Source organism: Sceloporus occidentalis, unplaced genomic scaffold, assembly GCF_023333645.1.
Source record: "Sceloporus occidentalis isolate IW3139 unplaced genomic scaffold, rSceOcc1.0.p SCAF_89, whole genome shotgun sequence".
NCBI lineage: Eukaryota > Metazoa > Chordata > Lepidosauria > Squamata > Phrynosomatidae > Sceloporus > Sceloporus occidentalis.
Window position 1 is genome coordinate 228,710 of NW_028317069.1, and position 23,791 is coordinate 252,500.

The 23,791-nt window shown below is 49.2% G+C and overlaps 1 protein-coding gene and 1 pseudogene across 1 annotated transcript in view; one reads left to right on the plus strand and one right to left on the minus strand.

Annotated features, from left to right (window-relative positions):
• LOC149284635 (cell death regulator Aven-like) overlaps window positions 1-23,791 on the minus strand; it is a 196,780-nt gene that overhangs the window by 10,793 nt on the left and 162,196 nt on the right. The gene's annotated exons all lie outside the window — the stretch shown is intronic.
• Window positions 7,816-7,957, plus strand: LOC149284636 (5.8S ribosomal RNA; annotated as a pseudogene).

Below are 23,791 nucleotides of genomic sequence, written 5' to 3' on the forward strand. Positions count from 1 at the left end.
TTTGTCAAGCGCCCACCTTCCCTGCCAATGGATTCCAAAACCTGTGGCTCCTGCCGCATCAGTAAAAAAACTGCCATTGATCATTAGTAACAAAATCCTCCTGCCACACCGCAGCACCATTGAACTTATCTAAAAACAGACTCCAAACCAGTCAATCTTCCTTTATCTGCTTAGACACTCTCTTTGTGAATAAAATTTTTATTCAGATCCGAATGAACAGGGCAAATACAGCAAGAACCATCGGTACAGACTCCAAGACATACGTTAAAATGTTACAGAGTACATCATCCCGAGGATGAAAAATTGGACATTAGTAAGTCGTGGTAAACACAGAAACCTTGGAAATCGTATGATGTATAAGCCGTAACAATGTAAAGAGTACGATCTGAGATTTTGCTGTTTATGTATAACAAGTGAGCAGCGTTAGGAAGAAGGCCGATAAAGACGTGATGATAACGCCTCTATTGATGCAGATAAAGTGCTCACAGAAGGAAAAAATAAAAATAAATAAAAATTCAACAAGAACCTAAAACATAAGGTACATTCCAACAGAACATATATAATGGCACAATTAAGTACGTGATGCAGGTCCAAAAGGAACGGAGATCTAGAGAGCAGCGGAATGCACACAGGCGACCTAGTCGCAGAGGACATCGAAGGGAGAAAAAGATCCCCAATACGCGTACATCGAGTGGTAAGACTCGGCATGTGCAATGGTGAAAGTTGGTCAGGCGCAGCCGATGTATGTGTGGGCAGAGAGACACGGTATAGTATGGGTGCAGAGAATGTTAAGGGGCAGTCAGCGCCCTGGTGTCATAATGGAGCCATGGCGTCCAGACCCTTTGGAATTGCAGTGGCGTGTGTGAGGCGTTGTGAGACATCTTTTCCAGGACACTGTGATGGTCAATAGTCGAAATTACTTCCGTGAGTAGTGGGGGAGAGTTGGCTTTCCAACATCTCGCAATGCATAATTTCGTAGCCAGGAAAAAATGTATTATCAGTTTGCGTTTGGAGGTAGGGAGAGGATCTGGAAACATATGGAGAAGAGCGGTTTCAGGACTGGGCTCCAGACGGATGCGGAGAACAGAGTGTATGGTGGAAAATATCTGAAGCCATAGAGGTACCAACAGCGGGCACGACCACCACATATGGAGCATGGTGCCCTCCTGACCACAACCTCTCCAACAGGATTTAGGGTAATTAGCGATCATGTGGGATAATCGAGATGGTGTTAGATACCAACGGCAGCTCACCTTTTTCTGCAATTCTAAGTGGTTCAAACAATGGGATACACCTCTCATCATCGTTTCCGATTCCAGCCAGGAATCAGATGGAAAAGTTTGGTTCAGTTCTCTCTCCCAGGCTCGCATATGTGGGAGTTTGTCGGCGTAGAAACTAGAAACTAACAAAGAATACCAACGGGAGATTGCTCCTTTTATCTCTGGAGCCGAGCGGAACAAGGAGAGAATAGGTTGCAGTTCGTATTGGGATGGTGCCATCGGGGAAGTAGAAGATGTAAGGACATGTCGTATTTGCAAATACTTGAAAAAGTCGCGATGCGAAATGTCGTGTGTTTGAGTGAGATGTGCAAAGGGTCTCAGGCTACCATTATGGTACAGGTCACCCAGAGTTCGCAGGGTCGGGCGCCGCCAGCTGGAGATATGCAAATCAGGGACCATGAGGTCAAGTATCTCTAAGGGGGTGAAGGGAAAGAGTCGAGCCAAGGAGGGAAATCGTCGCAAATGTCTGGACCAAATTGTGAGCATATATGAGGTAGTGGGGGGAAGCGGGGGCAACGGAGGATGTAATGTACGTTTGGTCCACAGAAGTTGTGGAATGGAGTGAGGGGAGGTATAAGCATTCTCATGGGCGATCCAGGCTGGTGCATTGGAGGAGGCATGAAACATCAAGATCGGAGATAGAATACATGCCTCATGATATGATTTGATGTGTGGTATCCCTAGCCCACCACAAAGTCTGGGAGAGAATCTAGTGTTGTTTGCCACGCGTGATTTGCCTTTAAGTCTAGTAAAGTCTATGAAGTATGATTGTATGGAGTGCAGTAGAGAGGGGGGGGTTGGATAGGGACAGTGCGTAGAACGTATAAGAGTTTAGGGAGTGCAGTCATTTTTAGCGCGTTGATACGTCCTAGCCACGATAGTTCGTAGCTCCGCCAACGCAATATGTCCAGTTTGACTTGTCGCCAAACAGAAAGTAAGTTATGAGTGTTAAGGGATTCTACGGTTTTGGTCAATTGGATGCCCACATAGGTTAGGGAGGTTGACTGCCAATCAAAAGAGTAAAGTGTGGAGAGGGTTCGCGTTTGGGATGGGTCTATGTTAAGGCATAGGGCTTGTGTTTTGGAAATGTTGAGCTTATGGTAGGAGACCGCCGCATAAATATCAAACTGGCGTAGAAGCGCAGGTAAGGAAACCATGGGTGAGGTGATAGAGGCCAATACATCGTCGGCAAAGAGACCGAGGGTACAAGGGGGACCGGAGCCCATAGGGAAGCCTGATATAAGAGGGTCCATACGAATATGCTCTGCTAGTGGTTCGAGTGCGAGTGCATAAAGGAGGGGGGATAAAGGGCATCCCTGCCTGGTTCCGTTTGTGATTGGGAATGGGCGAGACAGGAAGCCTAACATGGAGATACAGGCTGATGGAGAGGTGTAAAGGGCTAAGACAGCTTGAATGAATAGGGGGGGAAGGCCAAATTTATTGAGGGCCGCTGCTAGAAATTGCCAATGGAGCCTATCAAAGGCTTTTTCTGCGTCGAATGATACTAACAGTGTGGGGAGTTTGCGGCGATTAGCTGCCCAGATCACATCGATGAATTTCCGGGTATTGTCAGAAGGCTGTCTCCCTGTGACAAAACCCACTTGATCGGTATGTAATAGGGATGGGAGAAGAGGACTTAATCTGTTGGCAAGAATTTTAGCGTAAATTTTAACGTCATTATTGAGAAGGGAGATGGGTCTATAACTAGAGCAAGTGTCTGTGGGCTTATTGGGTTTGGGTATTGTAACAACATGGGCACGTAGGTTTTCTGAGGGAATTAAGCCAGAGGACATATAAGAGCGGAAGAGGGTCAACATAAAAGGGCCTAATGTGGAGAGATAAGTGCGGTAATAGAAGGAAGTGAACCCATCGGGGCCTGGGGCAGAATTTTTCCTGAGTTGGGCTACTGCTCTTTCGATTTCGCGAAGTTCTATGGGAGTGTTGATGCTCTCTGCTACGTCTGGTGATATGGAAGGGAGGGTGACTGTGGAAAGGTAAGAAGTGATGTCAGCGGGCGTGGGATGAGGAGATGTTGGCGTGTTTTGGAGGTTGTATAGGTGAGTGTAGAAGTCTGCGAAAACCTCTACCATTTGAGCTGGATTAGAGATTTTTCGTCCGGTCCGATCACGTATGTGTGGGGGTCTAGACAGAGCCAGGACGTGGCGTAATTTACGGGCAAGGAGAGTGTCTGCCTTGTTGCCTTTGGCATAGAATTTCTGTTTAAGCTTCATAAGCATGTAGGAAGTGCGTTGGGAGTTAAGGTCGGCCAGTTGAAGCCAGAGACGTTTGATCTGAGCGAGGAGAGAGTCTGTGGGGCATAGTTTATTAGTTGTTTCCAGGTCATAGAGTTTTAGAAGAAGGGTGTCTCGAGAAAGTGCGGCTTGTTTCTTGACATGAGAGGCCAGGCTAATGAGTCTACCTCGTATGACCGCCTTATGGGCATTCCAGAGGGTGGTGATAGAGACGTCAGGAGACTGATTTTCTTGAAAATATTGTGTGAGATGGGAGTGAATTTGCGATTTATGAGCGTCAGAATGTAAGAGTGTGTCATTAAGTCTCCATGAGCCTTTGCCTGCTATTGGGTGGTCCAGTTTTATTGTGAGTACTATTGGGGCATGATCGGACCAGGAAATAGTGCCTATACGGCAGGAAAGTGTCAACTGAAGGGAGAGCTTGTCTAAAAAAAAATAGTCCAAACGGGAGTATGATTTGTGTGGATTGGAGAAAAAGGTATAGTCCCTATCGGAAGGGTGAAAAACACGCCATGAGTCAAAGAGTCGATGTAAGTGGAGCAGATTTGTTAAGTCGTGGCCCAGGCGTAGAGAGTGTTGCGTGTGGGGAGAGTTGCGGGGTTTGAGGGTGTCCAAGGGGGGGTGCAGAGCGGCATTAAGGTCGCCACATAGGAGAAGTTGGCCTTTCGTATGTCGGTCGAGTTTTTCTAAGAAGGAGCGAAAAAAGGTCAGTTGGCCAGAGTTTGGAGCATAGAATGTGGCAATTGTGTACTCAACAGAATTAATAGTACAATTAAGGATGACATACCTCCCCCGTGGGTCCAGGAGCTTATGACTGGCGTCTAAATGAGAGGCGTCTGGAAATGAGAACGGAGACTCCAGCTTTTTTAGAACAAGCCATGGAGTGAAATTGTGTGGGGAAGAACTTTGAATAAAGAAACGGGTTGGGAGATTTCTTTAAATGCGTTTCTTGTACACAGAGTATGTCTGCTTTTGAAGATTTAGCTTCCTCCCATAAAAGATGACGCTTGTGGGGAGAATTAAGGCCCTTAGCATTTAGGGACAAGATATTAAGACTGGCCATGTGGACAAGTCAGGAAATTGAAGGTGAAGCTAAGGCGGATTGGATGTACGCTCAGGACCCACAGGAAAGGCATACAGAAGGACAACAGAAATAAGGAAAGGAGAGTATAAAGTGAATCTCATAGAGGTGAGCTGCGCCTGACCAGTGTGTGGTGTGCCATTGGTGTGATGCAATAAAGAAAACAAAAACAAAAAAGAACTATACATATAACAAATTAACTTGAGAAAACAAAAACAAATGAATTCACGAGTCAGTGTGAGTGCCAGCGCTGTGGGTAGCACTAAAGGGTCGGGGGGAGAGAGCCGTTATCGGGCCCGAGAACTAAGGCGAGTGGACATGAGGAATAAAATGTGTAGGGTAAGGCTCCCCATCAGAGGTAAACACAGTAGGTACAGTTTTAGAGCTGGCAAGGCACTTAGCTGAGCGGTGAAGGGATAGAGTCCCGGAACGGAAGACACGATCGAAGGCAAACGATCCACCATACAGTTATGTGCCGCGTAGCAGTCTTGCAGGGAGACGGGGAATCAGCCGAATCCGGGATCGAGCACTATCTAGCGCTGTAGGTACGCAGGGCAGGTGGGAGAAGGAGCCGGTGGAAGTTCAAGCGCAGGAGAGTCCCAGGTTGCAAAGATGGAGTGTTGCTAGGAGGCAAGCGATGGAAGACACAGATGCTCGGTATTATCACGGTTTCGTTTGGGTCGTCCACGTTCTGTGGAGTTTTTTTGGCGATGAAGAGCGATGAGGCGAGGTGGTTAAAGATGAAGTGCAGGGCGTTTGGTCGGAGTGAAGACCCCAGGAGGCGAGCAGAGTGAGCCCGTCTTCAGGCGATGTAACGGTGGATGTGGAACCGTCTTTATGGATGTAGAGGCGAACCGGGTAGCCCCATCGGTAGGAGATCTGTCGAGATCTTAGGATGGATGTGATGGGAGCAAAGAGCCGTCGCCATTGGAGAGTGAGCTGCGAGAGATCCGTTAGGAGTAAGATATCTCGAAATGGTTCGGGTAGCTCTGGTTTGCGGCGTGCAGCCTGCATGATTTTGTCTTTGATATCAAAGTAATGGATCCGGGTCAAGACGTCACGAGGTAAGTTGGATTTGACTGATTTGGGTCTGGCGACCCGGTGAAGGCGATCTAGCCTGACAGGTGAAGAGGATTCATCAGCCAAGAGAGATTGGAAGAGGTTTTGAACAAATTGAGGCAGGTCTGCCGTAGAGATTTCTTCCGGGATGCCTCTCAGCCGAATATTATTGCGGCGGGACCGATCCTCGAGGTCCATGACCTTAGTGCGGAGATCATCCAGCTCTGCCTGTACAGTGGTGTACCCGTCGGAAAGAGCGTTATGGGCTTCTGCAAAGTCGTCCATCTTCCTCTCTAGGTGATCAGTGCGTTCACCTATGTCGTCGATGTCTTTGCGGAGAGAGGATGCAATCTCTTGGAAATCCCGTTTGAGCTGTTCCCTCATGTCTTGAAGCAGGGATTTGAGGATTTGAGAGGTGAGCTGCTGATCATCCAGGTCGTCTGGGGTAGGATACGATAAGTGTGTGGCTGGTGAGGGTGGATCCAACCTGGATGGTGAGTGCGGACCCTGGGAAGCCTCGGAGTCTTCATCTGGTGCACGTGGTAGGCCGCTGTCTCGGGATGACTGCTTTTTCCGGGTTTTAGGTTCAAAAAAACCGGGCATAAGTGCAGATTTGCGTGAGCGGGAGTGCGCCATGAGGTAGGGAGCACTTTGAGAAAAAAAAGAGTCCAAAAATGATGTGGATGGCGTGCGATTTAGATCCCGGGCCTAGGAGCTCTCTCTAAGCACGTCTGCTCAGGCTGCCATCCAAGCCACCTGCTTAGACACTCTCACCCTGTGATAAAGCTCCTTCTTACCCAAAATACCTTTACCTATAAGCCTTGAAAATACCCTACCCATCGGTATCACCCTTGAAGCAAAAGTCAGCAAACCGTAACCTTTCGTAAACACAAAACCAAACGAATCTTACTTTTTAATTTCTTAATCTTTTCATCCGGTAACCTAAAAATCATCTTCTCGGTATCAATCTCTATACCCAGAAACTGCAATCTAGTTGTTGGATAAACTGTTTTTTCAGCTGCTAAAGCAACACCAAAATATTCTGAAATCGCCATGAATGAATTAAGCAACCATCAAGATAATGAATCACCGTGACCAAACCAGCAACCTGAACTACCGCCCATTCTAAAAATGTGGAAAATAATAGCGGCAAATTGCACAACCCATGGCCAAACATTTGTCAAAATAACATTTATCCTTCAAATTCGGGTGTATAGGTAAGAGCCTAAAAGCTGCCTCTATGTCCACCTTCGCCAAAACTGCACCCCTGCCCAAATACTTCACCCGCTTTAAAGCATCATCAAATGAAGCATAATGCACTGGAAACTCAAATGGCTTCACTTCATCGTTAAGCAAACTACCCTTAGGGTAAGACAAGTGGTGTATCAACCGGAACGCACCTGCCTCTTTTTTAGGTCCCAAACCCAACGGCGATAATCTGAAGTTAGCAAACGCTGGCTTTGAAAATGGACCCTCAAATCTACCCAAACTTAAATCTTTTTGAATCTTCACTCTAGCCACCTCTAAATTCTCATTCACCGTTTTCAGGTTTTCCACCAAAATACATTCATCACCCCAAAAAACTGGCACTCTAAAACCTTCTGAAAACCCCGAAACCAATAACTCTGCCTTCCGTCTGCTTGGATATTGCTCTAAAAAGGGGAGCATTTTTGCCCACCTCACCGGCGTCTCCGCCTTTTTGAACCTCCTTTGACTGGTTTCTACGAAAACTACGCGCTGCCGGGTGGCTACCCGCACAAATTGAGCACTCACGTCTGAACTTACACAAATTGGGCCATTTGCATTGTGAATCATGCAAAGAAGAAGCCGGCGGGCCGAAGCGAGGGAGCCCCGCCGGCCTGACGACCGCCCCCGATGAACGACCCCCCGGCTCCCCCCCACCGCAGCCAGAGGAAAACGCGCGTCCCTCGAGCCCCGTCCGGGTACCGCTCGCGACCCTCCCCCCTCCACCGCGGGGAGGGGGGGCGCGGAAGGTTTGGAAGCCCCTCGCCGCCCCGCGCCGGCGGCAGGGCGCCCGGACCCTTGTCTCCTTTCTCTCCCCTCCGCTGCCGCCGACCCCCCGAGCGCTGGGAAGAGGCGCCTGCCTCTCCCAGCCAGGCTCTCCTCCGAGAGAGCGTCTCGCGACTCTTAGCGGTGGATCACTCGGCTCGTGCGTCGATGAAGAACGCAGCTAGCTGCGAGAATTAGTGTGAATTGCAGGACACATTGATCATGGACACTTCGAACGCACCCAACATACCCCTTTAATCCACGTACCCACGTCCTTCATCCCCCCAATCCAGATTTTTAGGAACAGATAATTTCTGACCAAATACCTCATCGTCATTAAACCACGCTAAGCCACCAAAATTCTTAGAAGCCTCCAGGACCGACTCTAAATGTTGAAATAAACCAGAACTTTTTGAACTATGTTTTTCTAAATCCACACTTGCATAAATACAGAAAGCCTGCAACCAATTATTAAAAGACCGAGCTACCGGTCTACGTCTATCCTCTTCTTTATCATGTTTCGTGACAAAATATCCACATAATCATTACACCATATTTTTGCCTTCAAAACATTACTCAAATGAAAACCTAAAGCTGAAGATTCACATGGTAAAGACTCTTTCATGCAGGCTTCGTTAATCACATTCCTTCTTTGTACTTTAGCAGAGTTCTCCCAAGCCTGAGCTGGCCTGGCACCTTGCAAATCCTTTAAGCATCCCACTAAAGAACCCACTAAATCATTCAATTTACTCAAATTTTCATTGGCATACTCACCCCTGCTAGACCCAGCTCTGCCTCTGTCCTGCTCAATCTCTGCCAAATCCTCCTGCTGCTGTCCAGAACCGGTAGCTGCCAACACCTGATGCCCATACCGGTCCTGAAGCTTTTCCTGTTCTTCTTCGTTGCTCTGTAGCAGCAACTGCTTCTTCACCCCTACCCCAGTAATGGCCGGCAAACGAGGTAGGGGCCTTTTCTTGCTGGAAACCGGTCTTTTACCCTGGTTCCCCCGCTCCTCACAAACCGGGGATTTAGCATTTCTTCGTCTGCTGGATCTCCTGGCAGACTCAGGCAGCTCACTCAAAGACCCCTCCTAATCTCGCGATGTTTCGATAACGAATGCAGCTCCCGCGATGACTCATCCCGTGAAGCCGGCACCACCCGAGAAATTGCTACTTCTTCAAACTCCGCCTCCGTGACGACTTCTTGTTCGCTTCCCAACCAGCCGTGATTCAAGTCGTCTTCAGCATGGACTCCAAGGCAGCTCTTCAGCCAGGCTTCTCCTCCTTCGGACAGTGCTTTCGCCCGGATTTTCTCAAGAAGCAGTTCCATCTTCTTGGCCCGCGGCTCTCCTGCACAGCCGAGTATACTAGCCTTGACAGGTAAGTAACAACAGCTTAGCAGTTCGCCTTGTGGCATGAACGCTAGCACTTCAGACACCTCTATTTATAGTGCCAATTCGCGCGAGGCACCTCGAGATGCTTCTAGAGCGTCCTCGAGGCAAAGGCGGTAAACTACTAAGCGGCGCGCGCAACTCCAAAGCTTCTAGGTTATATAACTCATCTATTTTTTAAATTTTTTTTAAAGCAGCTGACTGAACTTTTGACCCCACCCTATACCTGATAGCTAACCTCTGCACTTAATAGCTGACCTCTGTGTGAACCCAAAACCTATCCCCACAACTACATGTCGCCCAGCGCTATTTAGGCGGCAGGGCTCTTCACACATTATTATAACCTTTCATCACCTGCCTTATCCAAAAATTCTTTAAAGAAATCCTGCTTCCCTGCCAACTTAAAGAAAAAAGCAAGACCAACTAAATACCTACCAATACTTGATCTCGCCATACCCTTATCTATATATAGAGATGGCAGCGTCTCTGTGCCTCATCAGAGGGCAGGATATCCCCGCAGGGCACTTTCAACCGGAACAGCTTGCCGGCTTTCATGACAGAAGCCGTTACGGGAGATCGGGCAGCAGAAAGCCGGCGACGCTGGCTTCTGCTGCCAGGGGCGAGTCCAGGCTGTCAAACGACAGTGTCCCTGACGCTGCACAAAGGGCTGGACGTACCGGGACGTCCATAGGGGTTTCTTTGTGGGCGTTTTTTGGACGTCCCGGTACGTCTATAGGGGATTGAAGGGGGTTAAAATTGAAGCGGGACAAAGCATCAGCCAAAACATTCTTGCTTCCCGGAATATGCTTAGCCTTAAGCCATATATCACCTCTTAAACGTATGAAGACTAGACGTCTCAACAAATTTAGGACCGGAATGGATTTCGCATTCAGAGTATTAATTACCCGCACCACACCCACATTTTCACAATTAGGTCAAATTCTCTTATTAACCCATTCCTTATACCATAACTCAAAAGCAACTACAACCGGGAACAACTCTAAAAGAACCATATTTTTAACCCATCCCTCCTTGAACCACAAATTAGGCCATTCCGCAGAAGCCCGTTTTCCTTTTCAAAATATGCCGAAACCCGTTGCTCCAGCAGCGTCGGTAAAAAAGTCCATAAAAATCCATCCTGCCAAATAGCCGACCCATTCAACTCACTCAAGAAGAAATCCCATACTCTTCAATCTTCTTTTTTCTTTTTTTTTTTTTTTTTTTTCTCTCAATTCACAGGCGATAATACATGAACATACAGAGAGAAAACAGTATGCAAGAAACCACAGTGGACACATGGCAGATAACAAAACCCCATGGTAAAAAGTAAACAAGGAGCCTAACGTAACATAAAGGCCCCAGGGGTTAGGGCCAAAAGTACAATAAAACAGTAGTAGCCCAGATCTAGGCCCCACATAGCGAATCATGCTGAGGATTCCCAGCGCAAGCAGGGCGGGAATTGAGCAAATATGAGACCAAAACAAAAAAAAACTAAAAACAACAACAATAATAAAGGAAACCAACCGTGGTGGACGGACGGAATACCATTAAGGCAAAAAGGAGGCTACACAGGCCTCCATATGTATGTGCAGAGGTAAACCAGAAATGCAGGGACCGCACAACGGAGCAAAGCCCGGTACCAAAGGCCCAAGGAATCAGGGGAAGTCAAGGGCCGGAGGGCTCCCCACAGACGCACCCAAGACCCTATGAAAGGAGGGAGAGGACAGAAAGGTCCTCCAGGGAAGCCATTTAAGACCATTCTTGTAACCCCTACCTCTAGATGTCAGAACTAAATCCTCCATTTGACATATAAAGTTAACCGTAGCCAGCCAGGCAGAGACGGGGGGGGGACAAGGCTGTTTCCAGAATCGAGGAATGACCGCCCTAGCAGCATTAACCAGGTGGACAGAGAGGGACCTCTTGTAGGACCCCAGGCTCAATTCGGTGTTATGTAACAGCATACACTCAGGGGAGAAGGGAAAATCAGGATCGCCCAATTCCTTAATAACCTCCCAAACCCTAGACCAGAAAGGGCGAACCAGAGGGCAGTCCCACCACAGATGTAAGTAAGTGCCCTCTCCGGCCGCACAACGCCAACACTGCGGGAGGACCTGGGGAAGGAAGCGGTGCAGCTCTGCTGGAACCTTATACCACCTCGTGAGCAATTTGTAAGCGGACTCCCGTAGCCTACACGAAGTGGCACCCTCATGCACCAGGGAACAAATCTGGGTCCATTCATCCGAGTCAAACGTGCGGCCCAAGTCCCTCTCCCACAAGCTAAAGAAGTAAGGCTTGGTCGGAATACGAAACGACAAAAACAATTTATACAGGACGGACAAAAGATGGGAATGACGGCCAACGTCCGAGCACAAAAGTTCGAATGGCGTGAGCGGGCGAGCCGGGTCAAAAGCCGGACACAAGGAAGAGAGAAAATGCTTCAGTTGGTGATAAAGAAAAATGGAACCAAAGGGAGCCTGAGGGGCCCCTAACAAATCAGATAAAGACCGAAGCCCACCATCCTTATAGAGATGGCCCAACCCGCTCCCCGGAAGGAAGGAAAGGACGAATGGCTCCCCGAGAAAGCCCGGGGGGAAAGGCAGGGTTAGAGGAAACAGAAAAGAGTGGACTAGGAGAGCCCACCCAGCCCAATTTAGGGAGGTACAATCTGATCACCCTCAAAGTCGCCGCAATGGTCGGATGTGACGAGAGGGAGGGAAACCGAGGTGGAGTCCCCAGCCAAGGTAGTGCAGAAATCTCGAGGGGGAACCACGAGCTCTCAAGCAGCACCCACGGCTTCGGAGTCCTGGCCGTCCATTCTACCACCCTGCGCATATGGGAAGCAACCCAATACCCCTCAAGGTCTGGGAGACCCAAGCCACCACAATCCTTAGGGCCTACCAGGTATTTAAAGGCCAACCTGGGAGAGCGGTCATGCCAAATGTATTTAGTAAAGACCCTATGCCAAGCACGAAGGAGCGATTTAGGAAGGTAAACAGGGAGGGTCTGAATCAGGTAGAGAAACCGTGGTAGTATATTCATTTTCAACACCCCTACCCTCCCAAACCAGGAGATATGGGGGGGAAGGCCCACCTCCTCAGATCCGCCGAAACAGAGGCGAGAAGGGGAGCAAAGTTAACTGCCATCAGGGTAGCAAGGTCCGAGGGTATACGTACCCCCAAATACGTCATATAAGAGTCAACCCAGCGCAAGGGGTAAGCACGCTTTATGGCCTCCTCCAGGTCAGGAGGAATATGAGACCCCAGAATCTCGGACTTCTGTAAGTTAATTTTATACTGAGAGGCAGAATGAAACGTCTGTAATTCAGTAGCCAAATGAGAAAGGGAAACCAAGGGGTCCGACAACATGCAGAGCAAGTCGTCAGCATAAATGGACAGCTTATATTCCGCACCGGCCACGGAAAGGCCCGAGATCCCAGGGTTCAATCTAAGAGCATTCGCCAGGGGTTCTAACATAAGAATAAACAGTAAGGGCGACAGTGGACAGCCCTGCCTCGTGCCGTTTCCCAAAGGGAAGGCGTCCGAAAGCAGGCCATTCACACGCACCCTCGCAGAGGGGGAGTGATACAGCGCCCCAACCTGGTGGAGGAAGCGGGGGCCAAGTCCCAACCTCTCCAACACCTGAAACAAAAAGAACCACGAAACCCTATCAAAGGCCTTCTCGGCATCGAGAGAGACCAGCAGAAAGGGAGTGCCACGGGATTGAGCCAGAGCCAACAAGATAAGGGCCTTGATGGTGCCGTCCCTAGCCTCCCGCCCGGGGACAAAACCGACCTGATCGCTATGGATCAAACCTGGAATGAGGTGTTTGAGTCTATTAGCCAGGAGTTTCGGGCAAAATTTTAAGATCCGTATTTATGAGGGAGATAGGGCGGTAGCTCCCACAAAGATCCGTATCCTTCCCGGGTTTGGGAAGAACCGTGATATGAGCCTGATTGGAGTGGGGGTCCAGGCGAGTACCCGTGGCTAAGGAATTGAAGAGAGAGACCATTTGAGGCCCAAGGACGGGTAAGAACCGGCGATAATAAAGTGGGGTGAACCCATCAGGGCCAGGACACTTCCCACGGGGCAGAGACTTAACAACCTCCTCAATTTCTTCGAGACAAACCGGGGCGTTAAGCGCCACCCGATCTGCGGCCGAGATTCGCTTGTGTAAGTGTTTGGTAAGGTAAGTGTCCACAAGCGACCGCATCTGAGGACTAGGACCCCCGTCAGGAGAGAGGTTATACAAGCCGCAATGTCTCTGGAGACATAACGCAGGGAGCCAGCAGAATCCCGAATCCTGGGGATATACGCAACCGCTCTCTTAGCCCTAAGCGCCCGAGCTAGAAGCTTGCCCGGCCTATCCCCAAACTCATAAAAGTGACGCCTGATAAGCAGATAACTACGCCGAAGCCTAGAATCTAAAAGCGACGCCAGTTGGGACCGCAGGAGTTTGAGTTGTTCTAGGATGTCCACCAAAAGGGTAAGTTTATGCCTCAACTCCAGGTCAGCAATCCGCCTGGACAGGGACACGAGCTCGAGGTGATTAAGTCTCTTGAGTTTGGAACCCAATCGGATAAGGTGGCCTCTGATGACAGCCTTGTGGGCCTCCCAGACCGTAGGGAGAGGGGTACCACGATCCACATTCTCCGCAAAGAAATGGCGCAGGTGAGAGGAAAGCTCAGGGATGTACGTTGGGCCATCAATTAAATTCTCATTAAGCCGCCAGCACCAAACCTTGGGAGGAAGCTGCAGAAGACACAACGTGAGGTGGGTGGGGGCATGATCCCCAAACGTCATGGAACCGATTTCAGAGGACCGCAAATACGGAAGGTGATGATGGGATAGGAACAGAGCATCTATACGAGTATAACGATTGTGCACAGCCGAAAAGAAGGTATAATATAAGGTAGAGGGATGAAGCACACGCCAGGCGTCCACGAGTTGATTAAGGACGACCATGCGTTTAACCCCTCTTAATGCGAGCAAACGAAATGTGAGAGGATCCTGTGGAGCAATCGAGCCTGGGGTCCAGAACCATATTGAGATCGCCACCAAAAACAGTCAAGCCCTCCTGGAAATCAGCTAACCCCAATAGGAATTTGACCAGAAAAGGAACCTGGTCCTTATTGGGAGCATATACAGTGGCTAGCGTTATTTTAAGCGTCCCAAGAAAACCCTTAACCATCAAACCCCTCCCCTCAGAATCCTTCCAAACCTCCAAGGAGCGAAAAGGTAATAAGCGGTGTAGGAGGATAGCCACCCCCTTGGTTTTAGACTGAGGGGAACTGGAGAAAAAGGCCACAGGAAAATTCCTATCAGTTAGTCTAGGTTCCTTGGAGCCAAGGAAGTGTGTTTCCTGTAAAAAAAACCACCTTTGACCTAAAAGAATGCAACATACGGAGTAGCCTGGACCGCTGCTGCGGTTTGTTTAATCCCCTAACATTGAGGGAGGTACATTTAACAAGCGACCCAGACACTGAGCACAAAATGCACATGAAAATAAAGCAAAAATTTATCCCAGAATCGTCCACCGTAATAGGAACCAGGGCAACAAAAAACTAAAAAAACAACAACAAAGGGCACGAGAAGCCCGATGCAACTGCATCGAATTGTGAGCCAACAGACCAAGGCATTGGTCCAAGACCTAGGATCCTGATCCATAGGACCAGGTAGGTAGGCTCTGGTGGGGGTGAGTGGTGCGGCACAGACAAGAAACAGCGAAACCAGGAAGATGTCAGGAAGGAGACGGGGGAGAAGAAACCCAACCACATAGCGCCTAAGCACCCCTTCCGTGCCATATGTATTAAAAAAAAGAAAAACAAGAGCGTGTGTGCATGAGAATGAGAATGAAGGAAAAAAGGGCAAGTGTGAAAGGAGACAAAAGAAAAAAATAAAGAGAGGTACAGCTGAAAAAGTGTGGTGTGTATTGCAGAGCCTAAGTGTAAACGTGGAGGTATACAATAGAACAGGGGACCCGGGACCCGTGTCCAGCAAAACAGAGACCTCACATGGGCGCCCAAACCGGTAGGTATAGCCGGAGCAATCGAGAGCAATCAAGAGCCGGCGCCGAGGAAAAAAGGATCGAAAAAACACAAAATAAAATAAACAAAAGTCCACAGTACATTCCAGTCCCGCATCCAGGGTCCAGCACGAGACGTAGCAGAAAGCCTCATGGGAGCAGCCGCGTAACCGCAAGGCAGAAATGTCAAACGGAGATAGTCCACAGGACGCGGAAACCGAAACTCACGACGACGGGTACGTACGGAAAAAAAGGTTAAGGAAAAAAGAAAAATAAGGGCCGAAAAACGCAAACGAAGCCAGGCAAGTCCATCAGACCTGGGGTACCTTCTGGCGCTTATTCCTCCTAGGCCGTGGGGACCAGTCCTTGGCCGGATCCCGAAGCGGTGCGGGGGCCACAAAGGCGAGCTCCCAGTCCGGAATGTGGATGTGTGGAAGGCCCAGATCCTCCAGGAACCGTGGGACGTCCGAAGCTTGGCGAAGAACGAAAGAGGAACCATCCCGTCGCGCAATCAGGGCGAAGGGGAAGCCCCACTGATAGGGGATGGAAGCCTCCCGTAGCGCCGAGGTAAGCGGCTTCAGGGTACGCCGAGCCTGGAGCGTGGAAGGTGAGAGATCCGGAAAGATCAAAATCGTGTGGCCCTCCCAAACGACATCACCTGAGGTGCGGCAAGCCTTAAGGATGCTCTCCTTAAGAGGGTAATCCTGGAGGCGGCACACGGCATCCCCCCTGGGTTTCAGCGCACGATGCGCCCCGTCAAAGAGGATCGGCGCATCCGCAGGCCGTTGAAGCGCGGTGTTAAAAATAGCCCGGAGCGTCTGTTCCAACAACGCCGGCAGAATCTCCTCAGGTACACCCCGCACACGGAGATTATTCCTCCTACCTCGATTATCGAGGTCCTCCAGCTTGCGGGCGAGCAGCCGAATGGTCGACGTTTGATCGGAGACGTGACGATTCAAAACGTCCACGGTGGCGGTGACAGCAGCGCTGTCACACTCCACTGCGGCCACGCGGTCGCCTAGCTGTTGCACATCAGCTTTGATTTCAGACAGGGTATCCCGGATGCTCTGAGTCGCCTTTTCAATTAAAGGTATCGTGTCCTCCTTTGTAGGAAGTTGCCGCAAGACCTCTTGAAGAGAGGCATGATCCCGAAGAGGAAGATCTTCCATATACTCACTATGTGAGCTGGCGGGAGAAGACGACGCCATCTTGGAGAGCGAGTCCCCGGACTCCAGATCCTGAGGCCCATGAAAAAACGACCGGACAGAGGTAAGTTGTTGCCGATCCTTGCTCCCAGACGGCCGAGGAGTGCCGGGAGCCTTGTGAGTCTTGCCCATGCCGAGAAAAGCACACGTACAGCGGTGCTACACGGAGAAGGTGCTCAGAGCCCAAAACTTATGCGGCCATCTTGGTTGGCTGCGAGACCACGCCCCCCCTCTTCAATCTTCTTTAACTTGCTTAGTTAACCTAACCCTACGATGTGGTATCTTCATCCCTGATATCGCCCGAGCCATACGTCTGGAAAAAACTCTGGCCGTTGCCATAACTCGTGCTACAAAATTAAACAGACCCAAAAGTGACCGAAACTCTTTAACCTTTAACTTCTTACAACTTAACGCTCTCTTAATCAATAACCTCAATTTATTAATCTTATCATCTGGTAACTTTAAACACATGTTATTTGTATCTATTACTATCCCTAAAAACTGTAACTGAGTAGTGGGAAAAACCGTTTTTTCATTTTGCTTCCAGCATCACTAAACAATCATCTGAAGCAGCTTTTCCCATAAATAAGAAATCATCTAAATAATGTACCATAGACGCAAAACCCAAAATATCCTTCAAAACCCACTCTAAAAATGACGAAAACAGATTCCAAATTAAAGCACCAAACCAAACAGGCCATTGTCAGACACTTATCAAAATCAAATAAACTCTCAAATTGAAAACCTAATGGTGGAAAACACTCCGGATGAATAGGCAAAAGCCGAAAAGCCGCTTCAATATCAACTTTAGCCAGCAAAGTAACTTTACCCAAAGATCTAACCCACTTAAGGGCGTCAGCAAAAGATGCATAATGCACCGATAATTCTTCTTTCGCAATTTCATCATTCAATGAATCACCATAGGGAAAGGAGAAATAATGTATCAAGCAAAATGACCCCGGCTCCTTTTTAGGCTCCAAACCCAATGGGGACAAACCAAAACAGTCAAAAGGAGGTTCAATAAAAGGTCCCTCTATCCTCCCCAGAAACATCTTTATCAATCTTAGCTTTAACCACCTCCTTATTGTCCTGCACAGATTTTAAATTATCCACCCAAACAAAACCTTTTTTATCATAAATAGGAATTCTGAAACCTGCCAAAAAACCACTGCCTAAGAAATCAGCCATCTGTCTGTTTGGGTACCGCTTTAAAAATGGAAGCAGACTTGCCGGCTTCACCAGAGTCACTGCTTTTCGACATATCCTTTCCGACATTCTGGAAATTCTTCCGAAAACATCGAAAAGCCGGATGATTTCCAGCACAAACCGTACACTCATGTTTGAATTCACAAGTGTTGGGCCATTCACACTGGTTCTCATTAAACGCCCAACAACAAACACCTTTCTGTCCAGGATGCATAGCTGCATTTCCGACGGGCCTGAGACTATTGGTATGTTTCTGGGGTAACATGACGCCGACCCACGATCCCACATCTTTCATCCCCCACTTTAAGTTCTTATGAACCGACAGTTTTGGCCTAAAGGTTTCATCATAATAAAACCAAGCCAGGCCACCAAAACGTTTAGAAGCTTCTAACACAGTATCAAGATGCTGAAAAAGACCCGTACAACTCTCACTATGTTTTTCACAATACACAAAAGCTAGTATACAAAAAGACTGTAACCAGTTATTAAATGACCCTACCACCGGTCTACGTCTTTCTTCATCAGAAACTCTTTGGAAGCAGGAAATAGAGACAAAATATCTAAATCATCATTGTTCCAGATTTTTTCTTTAACTGTCTTACCAAGGGGTGAACCTGCACAAGACATCACCTCCTACACACACGACTCATTAACCACGCTAGACCGTAAAACCTAATTTTCAGGAACCCAGACCCGAGCTGGACTTTTCTCCTGCACTTTCCTCAAAATGTCAATCAAAGCAACCGCAGCTTCATTTAGCGTATTCACCGCTAAACCGGCACACTCACCATTAGCTGCCTCAGCTCTGTCCTCAGATGCCCTGCTCTCTTCTTTCTTCCTCGGGCAGCTGAGCCGTTTTCGGATCGGCCGGCATTGCCTGCCTGCCCCTGGAAGAGAAATGATGGCTGCATCCCTCATCGGGATCATGCAGCGTTTTTGCCCTCTTAGAAGAATCCTTCACCCGAGAAGCGGGTCTTTTCTTCTTATCCCCGAAGAAGTTAAATAAACCAGACACCTCAGGGACGCTCCTTATAGAGACAGATTTCACGACCTTAGTGCAGCGCGAGGCAGGGCGCAACCTATCTAAGCGCAGCGCAAGACACTCGCGAGCCGGCACGAGACACCTGAAAAAGGCGGCAAGCGCTAGCGCAGGCGCAAAAACACTTTTAGTTATATCACCATTTTTTGTTTTTTTCAAACGCTGACCTTTTATTGACCCCACTCCTATTAAAGCCTAGGTAAATTACCTTTACTCAGTCCCCACACCTTCATGTCACCCTGCCCTATATGGTGCACGCCTTATCATTTCTGGAGGCAGAGTGGGACATATAGGGGGTTAAACGGGATATCATGGGCCACTCTGCCTCCAGAAAAGCCTTATACCCCCCCATATAATGGATAGAATCGTGAAAAGAGGTTGAGGGAAACCTCAAAACCTTGAGCGACAGGGAGGGGAAACCTTATGCAATGGAAGTCCAATGTGTTCTTGGCTGGGTTCTTATTCTGCACATTTCAGCTCTAGTATTTAAAGCATTGCATTGGTAAGAGCTGAGAGGTGCCGTCGAGGCCGGGGGGAGGCGAGCAGTCCATCTCTATAGAATTAAAGATGCCACAGTATATGCGGCCATCTTTTTAAATCATCTTCCTAGTCCGCAGGTGGCCAGAAGAGGAAGAGCGGAGGGGCGCCCTACAGTCAGAAGGCCGCTGGACGTGCAGCCATCGTTACATTCCACTACCGCAGACCTAGAGTGACCACATTTTAGTTCTCACATTCCAAAAATTCCACATTCCACTATGATACCCATGAAATTACACACACACATGTGTGCATTAGACATGCATTTTCAACTCCTTAATACCGCATTGACTCGAATATAGGCCACACTTTTTCCCCCCACTTTAAGTCTTTAAAGTGGGGGTGCGGCCTATATTCGGGGTCTAGCGCCCGACGCCCGGGACCTGCATCCTACTCCCCGATACGCTTAGACAGCCTCCCCTGCCAGCACTTTCCACAGGGGGGGGGTATGCCAGCACGGGAGGTTGTCTAAGCGCATCGTGCGGATGGTCACCGGCTGCGGAGGTTGTTTACCCGCATCGCCCCAGCCGTTGACCGTCCGCACGATGCATTTTACCTCTGCCACCAAGACTTACCAGAGGAGACTCCCGGGTGTCTTGCGGGCCCGGCGGGAGACATCTACGCAATACGCGTATACAACTTCCGGTGCATGCACATCAGCTGAGTGCCAGCACCGGAAGTTGTGTACGCGTATTGCGTAGATGTCCCCCGCCGGCCCCGCAAGACACCCGGGAGTCTCCTCTGGTAAATCGGGGGGGGCAGAGTGGCAGCATATCTCGGGGAGGGGGGGAAGGACAGTGGCAGCATATCTCGAGAGGGGAGGAGGACAGTGGCAGCATATCTCGAGGGGAGAGGAGGACAGTGGCACCATATCTCGGGGGGGGGGGAGGACAGTGGAAGCATATCTCGGGGGGGAGGACAGTGGCAGCATATCTCGGGGGGGAGGACAGTGGCAGCATATCTCAGGGGGGGGAGAGACAGAGTGACAGCATATCCCGGGGGGGAGGGAGAGTGGCAGCATGTTTTTTCGGTGCTTTTTTAAAGAAAAAAGCACCAAACTTTTAGGGGGCGGCCTATATCCGAGCCAATACGGTATGTACTTATCACTTTGAAGTCAAGAGCTGAACTGCTCCGTTTCTTTAAAGTTACACCCTGCTGCCGATCTATATTAATACACCCAGAAATATAGATCAAACCCCAGCTCACAGGTTGCCTTGGCGTACACATTCCCCGCATAGAACCTGACCGGCAACCACATAACACACAAAACACTTGCCATCTTTGTCCCCAAACAGCCCAGCACAAGTCAACTTTGTCTCCAAGGAGCCTGTCCTATGCCATCTTTTTCCCCAATGCACATGCACCCTCTTTGCCTTTCCACAAATCAATTAGACATCTATGATACACACAAACACTTTTACAGTCGCTCACCAACTGACACTTTCATTCACATAATAGTTTATTCTCTTACTCACACAAATCAATTACACATATTCATTAATGTATTCTCACAAATTCATTCTCTCCCTCATTCAGATAATTTATCCACACGCTAATTCATTTATTAGCTCACTCTTTATTTCATAATTCTTAACACTCTTCCTCACTAGCTACCCCCCCCCCCCCTTGGTAGTTCACTTACCTTCCGGAAGTCCTGCAGTGAGAGCACAAGGCCTCTTTCTCTTTTCTCTGCCGCAGTGCGCGCTGCTTCACTGCTGCTGACCGCCAGAATATGACATCATATTCCAGAGATCAGCAAGACGCGCCTGCACCGCAACCGAGCTGGAGGCCTCGCGCAGGAGACAGAGTGCTTGCTGAAACTTTCATGACAAACGCACTGCGTTTAATAATATTAACAAACCGCACCATGTCGGGTGCGTCGTCACACCGTGGATGATTTAAAGCTCAGAGGGGGGGGCCCCGAAGGTTAGTTAGGCGGCATTCGTTAAGTCAAAGGGGCCGGTATGCACACAACACGCCACCCAATGGCTCTTCGTCCCACCCCTTTTAAGACCTGGGACAAAATGCTGAGCAACGGCCATTGGGTGGCACGGTGTGTGCAAGCCGGCACCTTTGAATTCATTAGACTTTCTATCCCGCTCGCAGCCACTCAGCGGCTGTTTGGAATGCAGAGGTGTTGTGGCGGGACAGACCTGCGTACACCCGCCGAACTTTGCTTCCTCCGCCCCATGGCCGCCAGCGATTAACCCCTTCGCCGCAACACAGACCCAGCATGTAGAGAAAAGGGGCTGCCTCACCGCTGTGGCTAGTCAAAGCTGACCTACACAATGGGGCTATTGTCCTGAAAGGGACAAACAAAAGATCATAGCAGAGGACACAGCCTCTGAAGAACATCGGCGGCACCGTAGTATAAGGAAGTAGAGCAAATACAGCGCTCTACCGCCCAGATAAGGGCAGCGCCGAGTCTTACCTCAATAACAAGACACGACTCGTAGTGAGGTTAAACGGGAACTAACTTCATAGGGGGAACACACAGGCTTATATACAGGTTAAGTGAGAAACAAACCAGAAACCATGTCCACATCTTCCCGCCAAGCACAGACAGTCCGGCGCGACACTTGGGCCCCGCAACGTCAGAAATAATGTAACCGTCATTCCCAGGGTGATCCCGAGGGGGCAGGATATCCTGTGCTAAAAGGAACCCCGAGCGCCTAACCTTCTACAGGCGGCTACCTCCCCAAACCGACCACGGTCCAGACCTCCGACACCCGTGGGGTATCTCGATACAATAGTGCTGTGGTCGGGTTGATGGTGTCCGGGCTACGAGGGGTTAAAGTCCATGGGCAGGACATAAGGCACATGGACAGGGTAGCACATGAGCGGACAACTAAAGCATAACAATAATCACACAAACTAGGAATATCACTACACGTTATCTACACAAAAATAAAGGTAACAAGAACAGTATCCCAGCAGAGGTGACACCAGGAGTACCACGTCACACAGTCTAGGGAAGCGTAACTAAAAGTGCCGAGCACGGAGACACTCAAATCACACTGCGTTACATTTCTCTCAAGCGAGGGATTCAGAACCTGTATTGTTATGGTAGCAGAATTATGAGACAGTAACACACAAGAGCCGTAGTAATATTAATCCGGAAGGCACAAACTATTGCATTTCTGGTGTCAGAACAAGGACAGACAGAGAGCTGAATGCGCTCCATGGAGGTAACCGGCCGCTACTCATTGATTAAGGTGACTGGCGCAAAGATCCATCAACCATCTAATGGAGAGCTTAACCCCTTCAATCCCCTATAGACGTACCGGGACGTCTAGCCCTTTGTGCAGCGTCAGGAACACATCCCTGCCGCTGCACGGGAGAACAGGCTGTCGTTTGACAGCCTGGACCCCCCCCCCCCCCCCCGGCAGCAGAAGCCAGCATCGCTGGCTTTCTGCTGCCCGATCTCCTGTAACACCTTGGTGTGTCATTAGCCTTGGGGGGACTGAACCACATCCGGGTCAGTGACATTACTGCCAGATGTGCGACACTGGGGGAGAGAGAGAGAGAGAGAGAGAGTTCGTTTTGCAGAGCTGCCGTGCTTAGTGCAAAACCACATTATATATTGGGGATAGTGTGGTGTTTTAGAAATTGGCCAGGTAGGTACAATGGCGCAACATGTCTTCAGCGCTGAGGAGGCTCATGACTGCCTCACTCAGTCTGATGACGATGCCACTCTGACCGCATCAGATATCGATCCAATATCTGAGGAACCCTGCCGTGCGTCAGATAATGACGAGTCAGAGGAAGACGATGATGGCCAGGGTCCATCTGCTAAAGCCAGGGGTGGAGAGCCTGACTCTAAATATAATTGGGTGCCCCCAAATATGATAGACCCAGTAATCCCTGCTTTTACTGGGACTCCTGGCATCAGATGTGACATTGATGCTAGCGAGCCAAAGTCAGTTTTCCATTTCATGTTTGCCCCAGAGTTTTTTGAGCTGCTAGCAGCTCAAACAAACCTCTATGCAGCCCAGTGTCAGGCAGCTGACCAAGGAGACAGAAGCCAGACCTGGTACCCCACTGACTCCCATGAAATTAGAACATTTTGGGCCCTGACCCTTACGATGGGCATTGTGAAAAAGCCCACGATACGCTCCTATTGGAGCACAGATCCCATAATATCCACCCCTGCTTTTTCCCAAATAATGCCCCGGAACAGGTACTTTGGGCTCCTAAGAGTTGTACATTTTACTGACAATTCCCAATGCCCCCCCCCTAGAGAGCACCCCCAATTTGACCGTTTATATAAATCGAGGCCCATTATTTATTAGTTTTCACGTAAATTCCCTGAAATTTATACCCCCGATAAAAATGTGGCTGTAGACGAGTCCCTGGTCCTATTCAAGGCTAGGCTGAACTTCAAACAGTATATCCCGTCCGAGCGAGCGAGGTACGGTGTAAAGTTATATAAACTTTGCGAGAGTGGGACGGGATATACTGTTTCCTTCAGAATCTACAAAGGGAAGGACAGTCACCTTGATCCCCCTGGCTGCCCACAATCTGTGGGTACTAGTGGGAAGATAGTGTGGGACCTGCTGTCCCCCTATTTGAATAAGGGCCACCACCCTCTGGGTGGATAACTTTTACACCAGCCCAGACATGTTTCATTTTTCTATTTTTACAGCAGACCCCGGCACGTGGCACTGTTAGGCCAACCCGCAAGGGTTATCCTAAAAAACTCACCTACCCA